The sequence below is a fragment of the Eublepharis macularius genome, chromosome 6, assembly GCF_028583425.1.
Source record: "Eublepharis macularius isolate TG4126 chromosome 6, MPM_Emac_v1.0, whole genome shotgun sequence".
Lineage (NCBI taxonomy): Eukaryota > Metazoa > Chordata > Lepidosauria > Squamata > Eublepharidae > Eublepharis > Eublepharis macularius.
Window position 1 is genome coordinate 8266314 of NC_072795.1, and position 19726 is coordinate 8286039.

The following is a 19726-nucleotide window of genomic DNA, read 5'->3' on the forward strand; positions in this document are numbered from 1 at the left end:
AAGGATTGGAAGTGCCGGTTAGCCTGGAATTTTGCACCCGTGAGTGAGAGATTGGACAGGAATGTGGCAAAGAGTGGGAAGGACAGTGCCCATGAGCGAGCGATGAGCGACAGGACCCGCATTTGTACAGTGCAATGGATTGAAGTGTTGAAAACTGCTTTTGGTGAAATTTCCAGACTGATAAAAGCAGCCACCACTGCACCAGTCTGTGTTCCTGGTTGGTGATCATGCACGTGTTTTGTAAGCAATCCAGGCAACTTAGGCTGTGTAGCAGTGAGCTTATTTAAATTAACGTAGAAGAAAGGGGTTTTGTACAATTCTGCGTAAACCAACACCTAGTCACACTTTCTAGCAACATTAGCAAAAGCATCCAATCTACTATGAATACAAAGGACATACACAATACTGAGATTTCACACCACTGCTGGGGTAGAGTAGTTCAGAAGGGAGAAGAAGAAACAAAACTAGACCTGAACTGGTTGGTAACACTGTTCAAACCCAACTGTTACTGTTGGATTCAGGCCACTGAAGATCACGTTCAGGACTAGTTCTGCAGCCAAGCCACCAAAGTTACTGCTTACGTTGGCGCAACAAGACGTGTATAATGTCCTGCAGGGGCTTGGCTCACTCCTGTCCAGGGTGGCAGGCATTCTCTTCTGGGCCTGCATCAGGCCTATGCTCTGCCAGCGGTGCAGGCTCAAGGGGTGATGGTTGTACCTTGCAAGAGGCAGCAAAGTGCCTTGAACTATCCTGGTCATGCCCAGTTGATCTTGCACCTCCTCCTGGCAGTAATCGCAGAGATGTTCCCAAGATGGGAGTTGACTCCTTGCTTGCCGTTTAGATGGAGGAGGGCCCTTAGCCTTCAGAGGTACTCCAGTAAAACTCTCAAGTGACACAGCAGAGGAGCAGAGCCGGGAGAACATGGGTCCAGGGACATCCACTCCGGCTGTCTTTGCACAGCAATGGCTCAGCAAGATAGGGAGGCCCAAATCACTCACGCTGACAACTTCTAGACCTCTTTAAAAAGTGTTGAATTCCTGAACGCTCTGTTGCGGTGGCAGGACTTAACAGCAGGCTCCTCTGGTTCTGCGGTGGCTTTCTGGGTCATGAAAGCTAATTGCTTGGCCGAAGAGGAGGAGATAGGTGGCGCTTGTGCTCTTTGATAGTACCTTCTGTCTCCCTGCTGGTAAACCAGTCCTCGTGTGTGTATATTCCAATGGTAGGAGTGGACAGAGGAGGTAGAAGGAACTTGGATAGGGGTCCATCGGAGCCTGGCACTGACTGTGGCATAGCTGTGCCTTTCTATGCCATGTGACCTGCTATACAATGTATTTGATCCTCTGCCCCCTTCATTATAGCTGGTAAACAAGAGGGCACATTCCACTTTTCTTCACCACTCTACCCTTACTTGAACAGTTGATACCTCCCCCATTGTGTCCAATGGTTCAATGCACCATAGATGTTCTCTAGAACATGCCTTTAAAATTTTTGAAGGGAACCAGGTGTTTGAAGAAAGGGGCTACTGCTCACCGGCCTGCAGTGGCCCCTGTTGAATGTGTAGGAGTGTGGCAAGAAGCGTGAAACACGATGTATTGTCGAAGGCTTTCACGGCCGGAGAACGATGGTTGTTGTGGGTTTTCCGGGCTGTATTGCCGTGGTCTTGGCTTTGTAGTTCCTGACGTTTCGCCAGCAGCTGTGGCTGGCATCTTCTCTGAAGATGCCAGCCACAGCTGCTGGCGAAACGTCAGGAACTACAAAGCCAAGACCACGGCAATACAGCCTGGAAAACCCACAACAACCAGCGTGAAACACCTTCTTGCTAAATAGCCATAAAATAGGGTAAGTTGTGCAATATCATTCTGTGCCTTGAAACACGTCACACGCATGTCTTAATTCTGTATTCTCATACAATGTGTCAAGTCTTTACTCTTCCTCAATAAATAGGGCTAACCATCTGGACAGCATATGGTACAGCCTTCCTGATGCCACTCCAGCATGGAGACTGGAGGGGAGGTGTATTTTTTGTTCTAATTGTTTTAATGCCCCCATATAGCAAACACTCTGCCCATCAAAAGAAGGCTGCTTCATAGCCTGGTTTTCTATCTGATCTGTTACTTTTCTATAGGGATTCAGGACATGGGTGGGGGAGATGAGTGGGTGTTTATATAATGTAATAACAGTGCTTCTATACCACTTTTCTAGACAGATTAGAATCCCACTTAGGCTTGCCAGCCTCCAGGTCTCCTGGAATTACAACTGATCTCCGGGCCGCAAAGATCAGTTCACTTGGAGTAAATGGTGGGTGGACTCTATTGAATGATACCATGTTGAGGTCCTTTCTCAGTCCAAATCCTGCCTTCTCCAGGCATCACCCCCCAAATCTCCAGGAATTTCCCAACTTGGAGATGGAAATCCTAGCTCCACTCAGAGTGGTGGACAAAGTCAGTGTATTATTAACTTCACAATGCAGCTGGGAGCTGGGCTGAGAGGAGTGCCTGACCCAAGGCCACCGGATGAGCTCATGGTAGTAGTGGGATTACAACCCGCAGGCAGCTGATGTGTAGCCCAACTACTGGTTAAGTGATTAACTATGCTACAGCACTTCTTCCTCCCCTCTCTCTGTGCGTGCATATTCTTAGTTAAACATCATGGTGCAATCAGGGAAACTGCATTGATTGGGACCTAAGAGGGCTATATCACGTTTCTAGATGCTTAGGTGCAGGGTTGCCAGCTCCAGGTTGGGAAATTCCTGGAGATCTGGGAGATGAAACCAGGAGAAACCTGGAGAAAGCGGGGTTTGGGGAGGGAAAGGACATTGGCATGGCACAATTCCATAGAATCCACCCCCCCCCCCCAAAGTAGCCATTTTCTCCAGGTGATCTATGCGGCCTGGAGACCAGTTGTAATTCCTGGAGATCTCCAGCCACCACCTGGAGGCTGGCAACCTTATTTAGGTGAATTTATATATTCATGTAGTTGGTCCCCCCCCCACCTTCCCCACGCCCATTTGTCTTATCCCAGGAGATAAAATGGATTATGATTTATTCCTCCACGAGGAAAATGCAAGCAAAGCCTTTATGCATAAATTACTTTAGCTGAGCAAACGGAGGTGTGCAAGTTTATTCTAGTTGGGCATGTTTCCCGGAAAGCAAGTCCCTGGTGAATTGCACGGCTGAGCAGAGCCTTCAGTTTGCGCTTGTCAAAAATTCTAAAATTTGAACACGCTTGTAGAAGTGAAACACCCAAAACCCTGTGCCGTTTTACTCTCAGGGTGCACAGGACCGCATGTTTTCCCCCCACGTTTGCTCATGCCGGGAATAATAAGTAATAACGGTAATTTAGCCCTACACGTGAGCCCCATCAATTGCAGGACAGGAGCCAATTTTAGGAAAACTACGTATCCCAGCATGCACCACCGGGCTTACTTCTCAAACGCTCTTCAATTAACCCAAGAGGGAAAAAAATACATGCCCCACAGTGCTTTGCGCGCCGGCCCGTCCTCGAATCTAAGCTCCAGCGTTGCATTCTGGGACGCGCCGGCTCTCCTCCGCTTTCCCGCCCTTGGAATCACGATTCCCTGTTCACTTTCCCGCCCTGCGTCCCCCTCGCCCTCGGAAAGGCGCACGCGCAGGAGAAAGCCGGGCGTCGGCGGCGCACGCGCGATGGCGGCGGCGCTGCAGTGATAGGGGAGGGGCGGCGGGAGGAGGGGGAGCGGCCGCCATCTTGGGAGGTGGTTTCGGGGGCGGCCGGAGGCGGCAGCGGCAGGTGAGCGAGGCGGGTCTGTCAGGGGGCTGCTGTTCGGTTTGTGAGGCGATTTATTTATTTTTATTCTTTCTTGGGGGCTTTAGGGGCGGGGGGTCGAGGTTTCCGCGGGTTTTGGGGCCCCTCCCTTCAATTTCTGTGGAAAGCTGAGGGGAAAGATTAGAGCTGAGGGGGGTGTCGACGGGCGTTGGAGGCCTCTGCCCCCCGAGGAGACCGTCGAGCCTGGCTCTGTGGGGTGAGGGTGGCTACGAAGGGCTAGAGCTGAAGGCCGGGGCCGGGAGAGCAGGGGAGGCGCGAGTTCAAATCCCCCCTTTGGCCTTGTGGGTTTATCTGTTTTCTGTAGCGTATTGCATGTTAGATATTATATCTTTCATATAACAACATGTTATGCATTTTCTGTAATTCTATAATATTTTCTGTAATACATGGGTGTTGCTGTAAAGTATGACCCTCTTGGGTCGTCTCTGCGCTGTCAGAATGGCGTGGGCTCTTTTTCAGGGTTTCTTCGGCTCTGCATTGGATTTCTTCTGGTTTTAAATCCTGGCCAGTTCGCATTTATGTGCCCCGTTGCGCTGCTTATAGAAACGTCCTTGAAATTGACTCTCCCTGTGTAGCCTGCCTTGAGTCTCGGTGAGCAAGGGAGGCTTTAAAGAGATAAATAAATACCTTCTGGTTATTTATTGTTATTTTATTATTCTATTTTTATTCTGCTCTCCCTGCAAGTGGGCTCAGATACCAGGTTCTTCCACAATTCTAACTCCTCCCCAGATGACGAAAGAGCAAGAGTCCAGTAGCACCTTTAAGACTAACAAAATTTATGGACCGGTATGAGCTTTCCTGAGTCACAGCTCACTTCTTCAGATACCTGACACTCTAGTTTACAATACACCTTCCACCCTCTGCTATCTGAAGAAGTGAGCTGTGGCTCACAAAAGCTCATACCCGACCACAGATTTTGTTAGTCTTATAGGTGCTACTGGACTCTTGCTGTTTTCTGCTGCTAGAGAGAGACTAACACGGCTACTCATCTTAATCTATCCTCAGACTATAAAGATCCGTTTCTCTGGAGAAAATGGTAGCATTATATCCCTACTGAGCTCCCTCCCTAAACTAGGTTCTTTCCCAGGTGCTGCCCCCAAATCTCCAGAAATTTCTCCATCCCAGTGCTGTGAGCCTCTATGGAAGTCCTCTGTTTGGCTGTAGGCCCAGTTTCTTATCTTTCAGCTTTGCCTACCTCATAGGGTGGTTGTGAGGCTGAAATGGGAAGAGCCCTCCGCTTATACTAGATGGCTTTGGGCCAGTTTCTTTGCTCTTTCTGTCACCCACTTTGCAGGCTGGTTGTGTAGATAAAACAGGATTGGACGTTGTCCTGAGCTTCTTGAAGAAGTGTGATGTAGGGGGTATATGTTCTGTTTGGTAAAGTATCTGTTCAAGTGATAAAACATCTTTATTGTCAAAACATTAACAAGTTTTTGGTTCATCTAGCCTATGTACTTTTATGTATCAAATCTGTGATTGATTTTTATAAAGGAGAAACGGCTTCTTAACAGAGATCAGGACGGGTAGCATTAGTAGTAGAAAAGAACAAGAGCCCAGCAGCACCTATAAGACTAACACAATTTGTGGTAGGGTATGAGCTTTCGTGAGCCACAGCTCACTTCACTTCTTTCTGAAGAAGTGAGCTGTGACTCACGAAAGCTCATATCCTACCTCAAATTTTGTTAGTCTTATAGGTGCTGCTGGGCTCTTGCTCTTTTCTGCAGCTTCTTAATGGTCTCTAGTGTGTGCAGGTTACTAACTGTAAGGCTTGCATTGCAAAATACATGTTCCGCAGGCATGGGTGATCCTGGAATGCACAGGTAACCGTTTGTCTGTTTTCCAAGCCTTGGAAAATGTTTAAACATTTACAGTAATATATACATTGAAAATGAGTCCTTATTTAAACACAATCCTAGATAATGATGATTATCATTGTTAATAGTCTGCTGTTTTCACTGGGACTTGAGGTGGATTACAAATATAAGAATTGTTTTGTTAATCAGCAAGCAAATTACAAATTATAAGGATTCTTTAATTTAACAGCAAAGATTCCTCATGGAACAGAATAACAGAGTGGGTCTGGGCAGATTACAGGTACGAAAAAGTCCGTTGGCCAGTGTAGTACAAAATATGATAAAAATTCCGTCTTAACAGCAATGTTTTTTATTGAAACAAAGTAATGCAGTGGGTCTGGGACTGAGGAATTGAAAAAAATAGTGTTAGCAAACAAAAGGTTGTCTAAGGTAACAAAAAAACGTACTCATTACAAGTAAGGAGGCTGGCCAGCTGTAGGTGAGTTGTGTGTATGCTCATCACTTTGCCTTACTGAAAGTGGCAGAAACAAAGCAAGGCGGAAACGCCTATGCTGCCTTCCTTCTAGCCTCAGCATTTCTTTAAAATTAAATTGTTACTCTTTACGATGATGTCAGAGCTAGTAATTATTAGTCTGTTACATACATACAGGAGTTTTGTGGAGCCTCAAAGAAAGATACGCTTTTATTCTTGCATATGGTTTTGTAGACATGTGCCCACTTCTCATGTAATGTAGCGACAATCTAATACTTGACAAAAGCTTAATTTTCAAATTAAAATGTTACCTGTTAAGGTGCCACTGAGGTCTTATTCTTTATTATTGTCAAAGAGTCTCTGATCATAGAGTTGGAAGGGGCCATACAGACCATCTAGTCCAACCCCCTGCCCAGTGATCCTTGATATTGTGTTGCTTCAAAAATGCCAGTAGAGAAATAGGAGTTGCTTGTAATATCAGCAACTGAGTCACTTAAGTCTGTGAACAGTGCTGGAGTTAAAGCATATATGGCATGTGCATTAATTCCAAGCCTAGTGCTGAGCTCCTTACTGTTAGCGGTGGACCTGTCAGCTGATCAGGCTGAGAGTGTTGAGGACACTGCTTGCAATGTTGAATAGGAGCCAAAAGGCTTATGCTGTCTTCATTTGCTTTGAAGCAGTCTGATAAATGGCTGTAGCATGGTAGTTTTGATGTTTGTAGCCTGGGTGCATTTTCCTTCCTCCCCTTGTCTGACACATCCAACTTATAGTTTTGAAGGTGTGAGTGTATCATTTGAATTTGGTATAATGAAATGAGTGCAAGGATAAAAAAAGCTTCTTCTAAAGGTATTTAATAAACAAGGTGCCAGAAATAACTGGTTTTAACAAGAGCTGGCTACGTCTTGTTCACGAAAGCAGTTTGGCTTGGAGTGGGTGGAAGTATGGCTTGTTGCCTTATGTGTCAGTAATAAGTCTTGAGCAGTTTAACGCCAAAGGAAACGATGTATTATCGAAGGCTTTCACGGCCGGAGAATGATGGTTGTTGTGGGTTTTCCGGGCTGTATTGCCGTGGTCTTGGCATTGTAGTTCCTGACGTTTCGCCAGCAGCTGTGGCTGGCATCTTCAGAGGTATAGCACCAAAAGACAGAGATCTCTCAGTGTCACAGTGTGGAAAAGATGTTGGCAGGTCATTTGTATCTACTCAACCCCACCCCTCCTGAGTAGATACAAATGACCTGCCAACATCTTTTCCACACTGTGACACTGAGAGATCTCTGTCTTTTGGTGCTACACCTCTGAAGATGCCAGCCACAGCTGCTGGCGAAACGTCAGGAACTACAATGCCAAGACCATGGCAATACAGCCCGGAAAACCCACAACAGCCAAAGGAAACCTTTGTCATTTCACAGCAGGCCCGTGTGTTTGAGGGTTGTGGTAATGCTTGCTGTGTGGTTGCCCTGTAACTAAGGAGGCATGGTCAAGTATGGCCTTGAAATTTTTTGGACAGGCTGCAGTTCATGTTTGTATGGATATATTCCCTTCTCCTGCTGTGCGGGGCTGCTAGGCTCAGTGAAGGTTGAAAGTCTTTTATGTTGTACATCACAGGGCTTTTACAGCCCGTGTACAGCTTCAGAAAGTGGTGATGACCTATCAGCTTGGCTGTTCGTCTGGTGTGCCTGAATTTTTCTTTTCCCCTTGCTGAGAAGTGGTCCTGCCTCAAACATACTTTCTGCTGACATGATGAAGGCTATTTCTGCAGCATATTAGTCAGTTATGTTAGCCACCTGTTGCAGTAACCATGGGTGTTATGGCTGAAAATTGCTGGTTGAAGTCTGCAGTGCAGCTTTATCAAGCATTCTGTAAACTGGTGAAATAGCTGCTTTTTCTGGATTTGATCTGTCTATCACTATATTATGGAAACAGCCTTCTCTCTCATTTTAAAATTCTAGTATCTGTTTAAATGTAGAGTGTATAATAAGAACGGTGTATTTTGGTTTTATAGATATAGACTGTGTTCAATGGGATAGTGCTATGGAGTCTGTGGCTCCATTCCTGCTAGTTATTAAATAGCTGTAATAATCCTTGAGTACTTAACGCTAGTTGTGACTTGCTGCAGGTCATCAAGCTAGTTGCTGAATTATTAAGTGGTTAAGAGCAGCGGGACTTTAATCTGGAGAACTGGGTTTGGTTCCCCCCTCCCCCACTTGAAGCCAGCTGAGTGACCTTGGGTTAGTCACAGCTCTCTGGAGGTCTCTCTCAGCCCCACCCACCTCACAGGGTGATTATCGTTGTGGGGATAATAATAATGACATACTTTGTAAACCACTCTGAGTGGGCGTTAAGTTGTCCTGAAGGGTGGTATATAAATCGATTGTTGTTGTATTTCAATCATAATACATGTTTGGCTAGTCACTAAATTTAAAAGGCTGTGGTAAAACTTATTGACCTGTTAATCTTGTATATCTCTCCAGTGCACAGTCAACATGTTTTTGCAACACTTTTCTAATTCCTATGTAGGATGTAGTATATTCATAATGTTCTTGGAAACACTTGAGGATTTCTTCTATACAATATGATTATATTTAGAATGTAACAATCTGCAGTAACTATACTGTCTTATGCCTTATCTGAAAGATATAACAACAGGGAACCACTCTAGGATTTGTGGCTGTGGTAAAATTTGCTCTCCGGTGTAGTGATTGTTCAAGCAATGCAGAGGAACAGTTAATCAACAGAAGAACTTTAGAGGTCTCAGAATCAGATGAGGTGAGAAGTCCATCTGCTCCTGTACTTTCTAGAATGTCAATAGCTGATCTGACAGCTGTTTCCTTGAAGAGGAGGGCAGGGGAACACTGCTACAGTTGAACTGGAAAAAGCACCTGCAAGAGTGAGGTTCTTGTCAACTCCAGTAATGAGGACCTGAGCAACTTCAGGAGGCCTGGCACTTTGCATACTACTGAATCTCCTGAAGTGTATTATAAGGCCAGTGAACGTGATTAGATAATATTAACTGCCTTTCTTTCTGTGGATCCAGTAGAGGATTTCCTGGGTGAGTTCTGAACACAAAGCTGTTTCTGCATGTATGCTGAGGCACAGTGTTCTTGGTTGCATAACGTTGGCAGTTGGTGCTGTCCTTGTGTCTTGAAGCTTGGCTTGTGTAGCTCTTGCCGAATCAATTATGTTCTTCTGCACAGTTTTGTGCAGGTATCTGTTGTATTCCTGTCACTGTCCTGTAACTTTAAACAGCTTATAAAATGATTCCTTCTTTACATATAACTAGGTATCTTGGGCAGTTAAAGTTGTGAGATAAAGTTTGCATGGGGCCTTTGACGGTTTCACTGGAAAGATAATCCTAAGCGGGAGTGATACTTACAGTCTTGTTCTGAGTTAGGTAGCCGTGGGTCATCATAGGCTGGTTCTCATGAGCCCATGATAAGCCCTTTTCTGAGTTTTCTTTGCTTCTCCCCCCTCCCCATCCCACATACAAAGCTGTCTTGAATTCTAAGGATTTCATCCTTAACTGCTGCCCACTTACCTGTGAAGTCCTTGAACCATAGATCTCACTAAGATATGACAACAAAGGAAACGTTTTCTGCGCCCTTTTAAAGCTATTTTCCTTCAGTGCAGCCTGTAGTTTACCATTATATCTGAACCAACAAACAGAGGTTTGCACTTGTCCTCCAGATCAGAATTATTGGTTTAAACAGTTGTTGGGGATGGCATGCAGATCAGTTACTTTTTGTACTTGGTTTATTTGTTTCCTGTTTTTCTATTGTGTTCATGTTTCCCTAGCGGCTTGCAACAATTAAAATTGCAATAGAATATCAAAATCGCAGTAGAATATCAAAATCACAATAATCATGTTTTATTAATCATTTGACAGCATTAAAAGGAGAGACTGTTGTTGCAAGATGTTGAAACGCTCAACTTGATGCCAAAAGAGAAAGAGAGCTCCAGAATCTTGTAGATTTAAGGGTAGATCTAGTCTTTCTGTGGCTCCAAATCGCTTAGGGTTGTAGAGATCAAAGCCACTGCTTCAAAGAACTAAATGCAGAAACAACTCAATGGAGCTGAAATAATCACTCCAGTACCCAGTCAGGCCTCTCTTCACCACTGTATTTTGAGCTAGTGGCATTTTTCAGATGCTCTCAAAAGCAGACCAATAGAAAATGCATTAGAGAGGTGGAAGTTACCAAGGCATGGGAGGCTGTGCTTACCTCTGCACTCTAAAGGAACAAGAACAGCTGGTGAAACAGCTTAAGCTGTTGAGAAGCATTTCTGGCTGTCTCAGCCATTTGTTTATTCAAGTACCAATTAGGAATCCAATCCAGAAGCCCTTCCAAGCTGTGAACCTGAATCAAGAGAACATCAGGGTGGCCTACTCAGATAGCTTCCAGAATGTTCTAGGGGAATTTGAAAAGTTCTAGCATTACAGTCCATTAGACAGTATTCCTCAGTGTTCTCTGCCTCCCTGGTTTACCAGGGAGTTAAGAGCTAAAGAAAGGTTATGAGACAGCTTGACCACAGTCAGCAGAAGACTTGCATCAGACAGGAAATGCTGTAGAGCTCGTATGTGTGTGGTAATGATGATCAGGCAAAGAAGGCTTCCCCCCACCCCTCTACTGCCACTGTCCAAACTGAATATCATCTGGCACAGTTAATAGTGCGGACTGATGGTGCTACGTCACAATTAAGCCAAATATAATCTGGTTAGTTGTGGGGCTCTTGCTTATTTGCTGATAAAATCCCTGAGCCTCTCTGACTTAAATGCCTATTTAAATATAAATCATGCAGCACAGGTGATGTTGAGTGTTCATTTGTCAAACTTCTACATAGTTTTGAATGTTCTCCTTTACACATGCTGTTAAATTTTAAAATTCCATTCTCCCTCCATGGATCGCAGAGTGGCATACTTGGATATTCCTTCCATTTTCTTCTCCCTCCAGAGTCCTGTGAGGTAGGTTAGAGTGAGAAAACTACTGGTTCAGAGCTGCCCAGCGACCCTCGTGGCAAGCTGGGATTGGAATATACATGTTTGCTGGTCCCAGTCCAACACTTCAACCACTGCATCACTCTAGCTCTCATGGCGTAAGTGCAGTTCCTTGAAATGAGCGCCAGTGCTTGTGAATTAGATACTTGTCTTTCATGCTGTTTGAAATCTTACTAAGAGAAAGAGAGGGCCACTTTTACAAGGACTGTTAACTTGTCATGGATGGAACCCGCCCCCCCCCCACCACACACACAAAAGAAATGTTCAAAGAAAGCTAACTAGCCAATTGTAGGTCTCTTTCAGACCTATCCTTTTTAGTTAAAATGGCTAAGTAGGTGGTGGCAGAGAAATATCAGTATTCCTAGATCACGTCTCTGCCCTTGAATTATTTCAGTCTGGCTTTAGAACGGTGGTAATTTTATTCCTTACAGTCCTTCACTTCTCTCAACTTTATTTTATTGAAATACTTGAATAATAGAGTGGGTTTGCAGGGGGCAATAATTCTTGTTCTTTCAGTTCACTTGCCGATCAGGGTTGTAGTGGCCCAGTCAATAGTTACAGTACTTGCACTGCTTAGGAAAGGGTAGACAAACGTTTGGAGAAGGGATCGTGAATTTTGTGCTAATGGCACCTTAACCGTTTTATAAAAGTGCTGAAAAAGGAGGGAATAAACACTCCACAGTATTACATCAGTAATAAAATGTGAATTTATAGAAAAGATTGGGAGTGGTAACACATTTACTTTAGTGACTGACAATGCAACTAATATGAAAGCATTATGGGAAATCATAGTAGATACATATCTGCATTACTGCAGTAGGATGTGCCTCCCATGGCCTACACCTGCTTCTTAGAGACTTCAGGAGGTTGAATACAGTGGGAAAACATCTACAAAAGAGCAAAAGTCTACTCATATAGTAGCAGCCATCTTTAAGAAGCAAGGAAAGAGTAAAAATAGTGATGCAACTCTGTAGTAAAACTAGATGGGGTGATACCCTAATTTCATTTGAAAGTTTACTTTAAAAAAAACGAAGGTCTTCAAGAAAGTTATAATTGAAGATCTTAAAGTAACTAGAAGTGTCAGAACACTCTTCTTGATGAAGGTATCTTCTGGATTCACCTGCAGAACTTCTTGAAGCTTCTATATTCAGTTTCTTCAGCAGTCATTGTATCTGAATCAGACAGTGCACTTGCAGACATTTCTCACCTTATTGTGCAGATAAAACCTACTGTATTTGACAGTCTGTCACCACTTACAAGTTTAGAAGAATGAAAGGTGAAAGATTTAATTCAAAAACGAGAATTTTGTTGCCAAACAATTCTCCTGGATGTGAGATTCAAAGGGAGTCATTTCAGTGATAGCCTTTCTGCTGCATTTGACTGGGTCAGCACTCTTGGGGAAATGTTGTTGGAAATGATCTGAAGAAGGGAGCTTTGACTCTTGAAAGCTAATACCCTGAAAAATTTGAAGATCATTAAAGTATTACTGGACTCAAATATTACTGCTCTTAAATATTAGCCCACACCGCTAGCCCTGCCTTCTGTTGTTCAATGCACTGGCAAATACTAGGCTGGAACTACTAAATTGGCTTATTAAGCTGCCTTGGTTTGCTTAACTTGGAGCTAATCTTCCTTCAGCTTCAGCTATTTTACTTATAAATCTTACAGTCCCTGTTGTCAGTCCTCCCTTTAATATGTTAGAATACAGCACCCAACTAGTAAAGATTATAGCTGTAGTTTAGCAGCAGAGAACCAGTTGGAGCAACTGTAGGAGCAAGTTCTGTCTTGGGCTGCGGCCCCTGGGAAGCCCAAGCATAGCCACTTCTCTGGTTGGCTGGATAAAGAAGCTAGGCAAAAGCACATTGTAGAGCAGCTTTGTAAGTAATCTGGTTCAATTGGGATTAGTGTGTGTGTGGGGGGGGGGGAGCTGCTAAATAGTACTTCTGAGTGTTTTATGGGCACTGTTAAGCTGCTAAACATTAACTTTATGTTGTTCTTATGCCTTGGGGTTTTTTGTTAGGTTTTTAATTGATTTTAATCATATTGATTTGTCTTTAAGGCACTTCAAGCAAGTCTTGAGAGAGGAACAGTATACAGGTTTCTAAACAAAATAAGCTTGGAAGCGCTGATAATTTAATTTTTAATTTATTACATTTATATTCCACCCTCCGTCAGCTTATGACCGCCATTGCTTTATCTGTGGCACAGCTATTCATCCTTACAAGTGAAAGCTGCATACAAATAATTGCAAAAGCCTGTATTGCCAAACTTAGTCATAACTGGTTGACTGTGTTCCCTGGCTGTATTTGGACAGGTGCTGAGAAGGGCTTAGGAAATCCTTCTAAGCACCTTTCCAAGGCAACTATTTCTTCTTTTGTGCGTCATACCCCTGTTCCAAGGATCGTTTTTTCATATTGGTTATTTACCTTGGGTTGTATCCTTGGCTTCTTTTTGTACTGTGTTTTTTTAATTGTAAGCTACATTGAGCAGGACTCTGAAGAGGCAACATAAAACTATTTTAAATAAATAAATCCTGTGCCCCAATTCTACTAAGGGGAGAAACAGACTTCACATTTAACAAAAAGGGTTGTAGGATCCAGCAACTGAGTTTCTCTTTCTTCTCCATTCTAAAGAAAATTAGGTTCTTTCAAAACAAGTCCTAGAAGTTGAATGAAACATAACAACTAGTATATGCTTATATTTAATCTGACTGTCTTACTGTACAATACAAAAAAGTTTCATTTGTATTACATAGGATATATAAATACACTTTGCCATTTGGAATCAGCATTTTACCTTCAATAGAAGTGACATTCAGAATAGTCACCCCTAAAATACCAAGGCTGTGAGCCCTTATTTGGGACTTACGAGATGGGACTGCTCTGGCTGACACATGTTTCCAGAATTTATTTTTTAATAGCAGATGGATCTGGTGGGATTTTTTACTTCAGTTCTGATTGTTGAACTCTAGTAATGCAGGCTTCTGATTATGAATGTTTTTTAATCCTCTACTGGGTTCAAACTGACTTGAATTTAAATGTATTATATTTTCAGGTGGTTTGCTGTGTTGATTTATAGTAGAAAAGCAAGATTTGGTCCAGTAGCACCTTAAATATCAACTAGATTTCCAGGGTATGAGCTTTTGATTTCAGTGTATACATTGAATCTGAATTTTCAGCTCCAGATGAATGTTTCCTGAGGAAGGAAGAGGTCCACAGGGAGAGAGGAAATTTGATGTGCTTAGCATGCCTCACTTATTTCAGACCATTGTGTAAAGGGAGCTCTTCCTCTAATATATTGTGGTGCCTATCAAACAGGGGAGGATAACTCATTTACATGGGCCAGAATTCAACTTTAATTGAAATAAAGCAGGCCGTGCTTAAAGAACAACCCCTCTCTCTTGCGCTGTCGTGTGCTCGCATTTTCACGCGCTAGCTTGCTCTCGCTCTCGCTCGCTCTCTCCCAGAGCACGATTTCTCCTCAGCTCAGTTCTTCAGCAGCACAACTCTGCAGTTCAGAGGTGGCTGCTGTGGTGAGAAAGTGAGAGAGACTAGGATTTAATTGAGCAATACAGCTTCTGCGGAAGGCCTGGCCTGAGTCACCATCCTTTCTGAAGTGATTTTAGGGTCACCAAATGCCATGTAGGAATGAGTCATGAGCCCAACTTTTTAGTTACTGGGCAGCTGCTTTGGTTTCCAGTCATTACTGCAAAGCAAAAATAAATTGTCTTACAACCTACAAAGAGAAAATGTGGCTTTGGACACGGAGCTTGTCTGCATTAAGTCCAGCTCATGCTGTTGAAGGGACAAAACCGAATACCTAAATCTGTTAAAGTTCATCCTTGTGAAGAAATGTTGGCTGCTGTGCAATACATTGCTAGCTTATGATCTGTTTACCACAGCTGAAAAAAGGGTTTCCTTCCTGAGTCAGAGTTTGCAATATGTAATGGAAGTGGTACTCAAATGCTGTCCAGATCTTTTGGCCAGAGCTGTAAACTCGGCTCTAAATGACTTACTCTAGGAGGCATATCCTGGTTTTGTTTTTTCAAACAATGAATGCTAGTAAGTTATCCCGCCGTCTTCTAGGTGCACTAACTGTGACGTTCAGTGCAGAGTGACAGTAGAAGCCGCAAAATGGATTTAAATAATCCATTTTAAGAATTTGAAATCTTTTGATTTTTATAATATCCTAGTTTGATACTGTTTGAAGACTATGCAGGCATGCTAAAATGTAACCAAACTTGAATCCAAGATGGTAAAATTTGAAGTGAGGATGTAGTACTCCTATATAAATGTGCTGCCTTTAAAGGCATGATATATATATTGGGGAATACATGACAAAGTATATCGTAAGTTTAATACATTGGCAATACTGTCTTAAACAGGGTTACATCATCTTCTTGAGCTTCAAAGGTTGCATCTCACCTGAGCATGGCGCTGTGGGCAACAGATTGCTGACAAGTCATCTCCATTATTGGAACCCGGGTCCTAGCTCTGGGAGACACTGTCCTATAGCTCACCAGAGTTGACCACTGACCTCAGTTTGGTGATCTGGAGTTCCCATTCTACACTCTTTGCTATGTTAGTTCTACACCCTGGTCAGCCTCTAAAGTAGGAATATTATGCTACCAACCAAATCATGTTTTTTTTAAAATATGAACTTTTATTGGGAGTTTGCACAATACAGATATAAGCTGGTAAATGCCAATGACGTGAACAGATACAACTTACTGCCAAATCATGTTTTTAATACAAACACCCATGCTCTAAGCCAGTTGCGGTTCTTAAAACCGCTAGGAATGCTAAATTGTTACAAATGCTTACTATGTCAGCATATCTATAGCCCATCTCAGAGAAACATCTATATCCCCAGTGGAACATTCTTGGCATGTGATTTATACATAGTGATTTTGATTACTCTTTGTGTAGAGAGAATGCAGCAACAGCTTAACATTTCCTTGATTGAATTTCATATGCTTGCAGGGGTCAAAATTTCAGTTGTCAAATGGATCCTGCTGTTTTCAGCTTGTTCAGCAATGCTGATTTTAATCAGTGCTTAACGAGGCTGTCCACATAAAATCCTTCTGGACAGATCCTGATATGTGAAAGACTAGGACTCACAAGTCTTGAAACGTTTGTAGCTTAAAAGCAATATTCAAGTCCAGTAGAACTTCAAAGGCCAACAAAATTTCCAGGGTATAAGCTTTTGAGAGTCAGATTCCTTTCATCGGACCCTGGAAAGCTTATAATGTGGAGATCTTGTTTTTAAGATGCTACTAGACTTGAATCTGGCTCTTCTACTATAGACTAACATAGCTACTTACCTGAAACTACTTGTATCTTCCAACTTGTGTTGAAATTCTTGAGAGTTGTGTAGGTATTGTTGGTTGAAGATGATTTTTCTGAACTGCGTTCTTGAGGTACCAGAGGTCTTGCAACCTTATTCTGAATTGCCTCTCCACAACTATACTAGATACAGAACTTACTTTGCGAGACAAAGTTCAACATTACATCTGGAATGAATAAGTTTATTCGAAATGCATAATTGTCATCACATTTAGCAAAATGTTGACTGTAGGTCTTAATGATTCTTGGAACGACTGTACAGAAGAATTTACTGTGCCAGCTCTTACAATTTGTGTCCGGATTTATGCCAAATGTCCTAAAGCATCTCTTGCTGCTGAAGACTCTTGGCCTGCAAAATCCAGTTTCCAGTCTTGATTCCTACCATTGCCTGGGGGCGGAGGGTGCAACACATCTCCAGTTTCTCATAGCCCTTGCTTCAGAGGAAGTCTTCTTTGGTACCCTTTTCCCAGAATCCTGCAGGAGTTCCCCTCTCCACCTCCAGCCAACTGCAATTGGAATATTTAAAATCGTTTATACTTTGAGGGCAGATCCATGAATAACATGAGCATTCTAATTCTTGATGTAGGAGAAGGATGACTTAGTAGATCTCATGTTGCAGGCTGGTGGTCTAGAAAGGCAAAAAAAAAAAGGCCCAGTACTCTTTATAGTAGGATATGGTACAGATTACAGCTAACTTTAAACCCACAATGTTGGGGATTTTCTAGTGTTCTGATTTAATTTAATTTATTATATTTATATTCCGCCCTCCCCGCTTTCGCAGGCTCAGGGTGGATAAAAAATACAAACATGTTTAAAAACATTTAAAAACATTAAATAATGCATTTAAAAACATTAAATATAACAATTCATGCTGCATAGTGGTTCATACATGCCTCTGTGTTTGCATAGGGGTGATGGTTTAACCCCCCCTTCACGGGGGGGGGCACTGCCCGGCGTTAGCCATATGCCTGGCGGAATAGCTCTGTCTTACAGGCCCGGCAAAATGCAAGCAAATCTTGCCGGGCCCTTGTCTCGCAAGACAGAGCATTCCACCAGGTCGGGGCCAGGACTGAAAAGGCCCTGGCCCTGGTCGACGCCAGGCGGGCCTCCCTAGGGCCAGGGACACTTAAAAGATGTTTTCCGCCAGAGCGGAGAGTCCTCCGGGGCTCATATGGTGAGAGACGGTCCCTCAGATACGTCGGTCCCAGTCCGCGTAGGGCTTTGTAGGTTAACACCAAAACCTTGAACCTGATTCGGTACTCCACTGGCAGCCAATGCAGCTGATGTGTCTTATCAGCGTCTGAGCCCAGAGTAGTGAACTGTACAAATGAAAGTCTTGTGCTTTTGTGGTTTGATAATATGTTGGTAGTGGAGGCAGGCAATGGCAAACCACCTCTGTTAGTCTCTTGCCATGAAAACCCCACCAGGGGTTGCCGTAAGTCAGATATGGCTTGAGGGCACTCTCTACTAATACATTGGTGCCTCTACTTTAGTCCCTGTTTGTCAGTGCTTGCCACGTAGATTACATTCATGGAAGCTACCTGAGGATTGGCCTATGATACAAGGAAGACTGAGGGCCAAACTAGATGTAACGGTGTCCATGGATCCAACTATTTTTTAAAGCCCAGCAAAGTGATCAAAAAATGCTGTGAGGCAGTATGGTAAGGTGAGGGTGCTTTTCTTCGTCCGTGCACCTTTTCAAGTGCCTAACAGCTGTGGTGTTGTGTGTGCGCGCGCACGCATCCCTTTTGGCACCTGAAAAGGCATGTGGGGAGGCAGTGGCTCATCATGCATTGCTTTGGGGTCATTCAGGATTGGGCGCTTTTGTGGCATTTTATCAGTGTCTCGTTAAGCTTTAAAACGGGTTGGATGCATGGACAATGTCATTTTAAAACCTAATGAAGTGATTTAAAAATGCCATGCTTGGAGGTGGGGGGTGCTCTTGTCCTCCTCGATGCATTTTCAAGAATGCCTCATCTTGCTGCACTGCAGGCTTTATTGGGCCTTCGTGGCATTCTTACAGCGCCTCATCAAATTTTGAAAGGTGTCTGACGTATGGACACTACCATGTCTGTTTTTGCCCATAATTACTTTATTCCAGGTATTTTGACAATATCTGTTATTCAACAAAAATAGTATCTCTTGCCTGTAATGGTAGCATTCCCCAAGCAACATGGTCCATTCAAGTGTGGGCATAAAAACACGAAGATGTAAACGTGTTAGGATAAATGTAACTGAATTGCACATCCACATAGTTTTGCTAATATTTAAACTTCTGAACCTATTGAATAGCCAGAGATCCAAGCATTGAATTCTGCAGGTGGTAGAATAAGAGAAACTTGTTCTGAGGTAAATGAAGCTGTGTTTGAAAAAAGCTTTGTTGAGATAGGAATGGCAAACCATATTATCTAAGAATGCAACAGCATACAATTTTGCTGCCATATGAAGCTGTAGAGACACGAGAGAGTTTTCTGAAAAAGAGAAACTTCTGATGGAGTGAGTTAATGCTTAATCTGGAGAGTTACTGCATAACTAAATTCAGAGGCAACTTAAAGCACTCTAAAATGTATCTGTCTAACTTGGGATCAAGAAAGATCTTGCTCGTGTGGAATTGCTGCAGTCTTTATCCGTGCATGGTGTGAACTAAATAGGGGTGCAGTTAGAGATGCTCTGCAGAGCAGAATGTTGCTTGAAATGGATCCCAGTCTGTTCTCATTATTTATCTGCTTCACTTGGTGAGCAGAGAGCAGCGTGTAAGAGGGTTTAATCTGAAATGGCCATCTTGTTATCTAAGGCAGTTTTAAACGGACAAAATAGTCAAAATGAGTTTATGGCAATGTGCAAGTATGATATCTAGTTAATCTCTGATTTGCAGTCCTCTTTGAAAGCTAAGATAAGTACAGTTTTTAGGATGAATATACTGAATAACAGTAACCAGCCATGGGTATATATAAAAGTAACTGCCTTGTGTTACAAAGCCTTTCTTTGTGATATCACCCTCCCTTCACTAACCAAGCCCATAGCACACTTCTGTGCATTAGAGAAAGAGAGCTCAGACTTGCAAAAGCTCATGCTGAAATTAATCTTGTTAGTCTTTAAGGTGCTCCCTGACTCTTCTTGCTTGTGTACAGGGAAAAATCTGTTAACCCTCAGCACTACATATTTGCAGCTTTTTGTGTTCTGCTCTAGTACAGGCGGGTTTCAGGGAATACTACAGCTTGTGTGAAAATTCCTAAATTCTTGTACCTGTAACAGTGGCTCACTGTTCCCAGCAAACCGAGATCAGCTGCTAAAAAGAGTAGGA

The 19726-nt window shown here is 43.1% G+C and overlaps 1 protein-coding gene across 2 annotated transcripts in view; it reads left to right on the forward strand.

The window, feature by feature from the left end:
• The first annotated feature begins 3698 nt into the window (after positions 1 to 3698).
• AP2M1 (adaptor related protein complex 2 subunit mu 1) overlaps positions 3699 to 19726 on the forward strand; it is a 43229-nt gene continuing 27201 nt past the window's right edge. The window contains exon 1 of one of the 2 annotated variants that reach the window (XM_054982392.1): positions 3699 to 3765. The gene's annotated coding sequence lies outside the window, so the exon portion shown is untranslated. Of the gene's footprint in view, positions 3802 to 19726 lie in introns of both variants that reach the window. The other variant, XM_054982391.1, reaches the window with a different exon arrangement.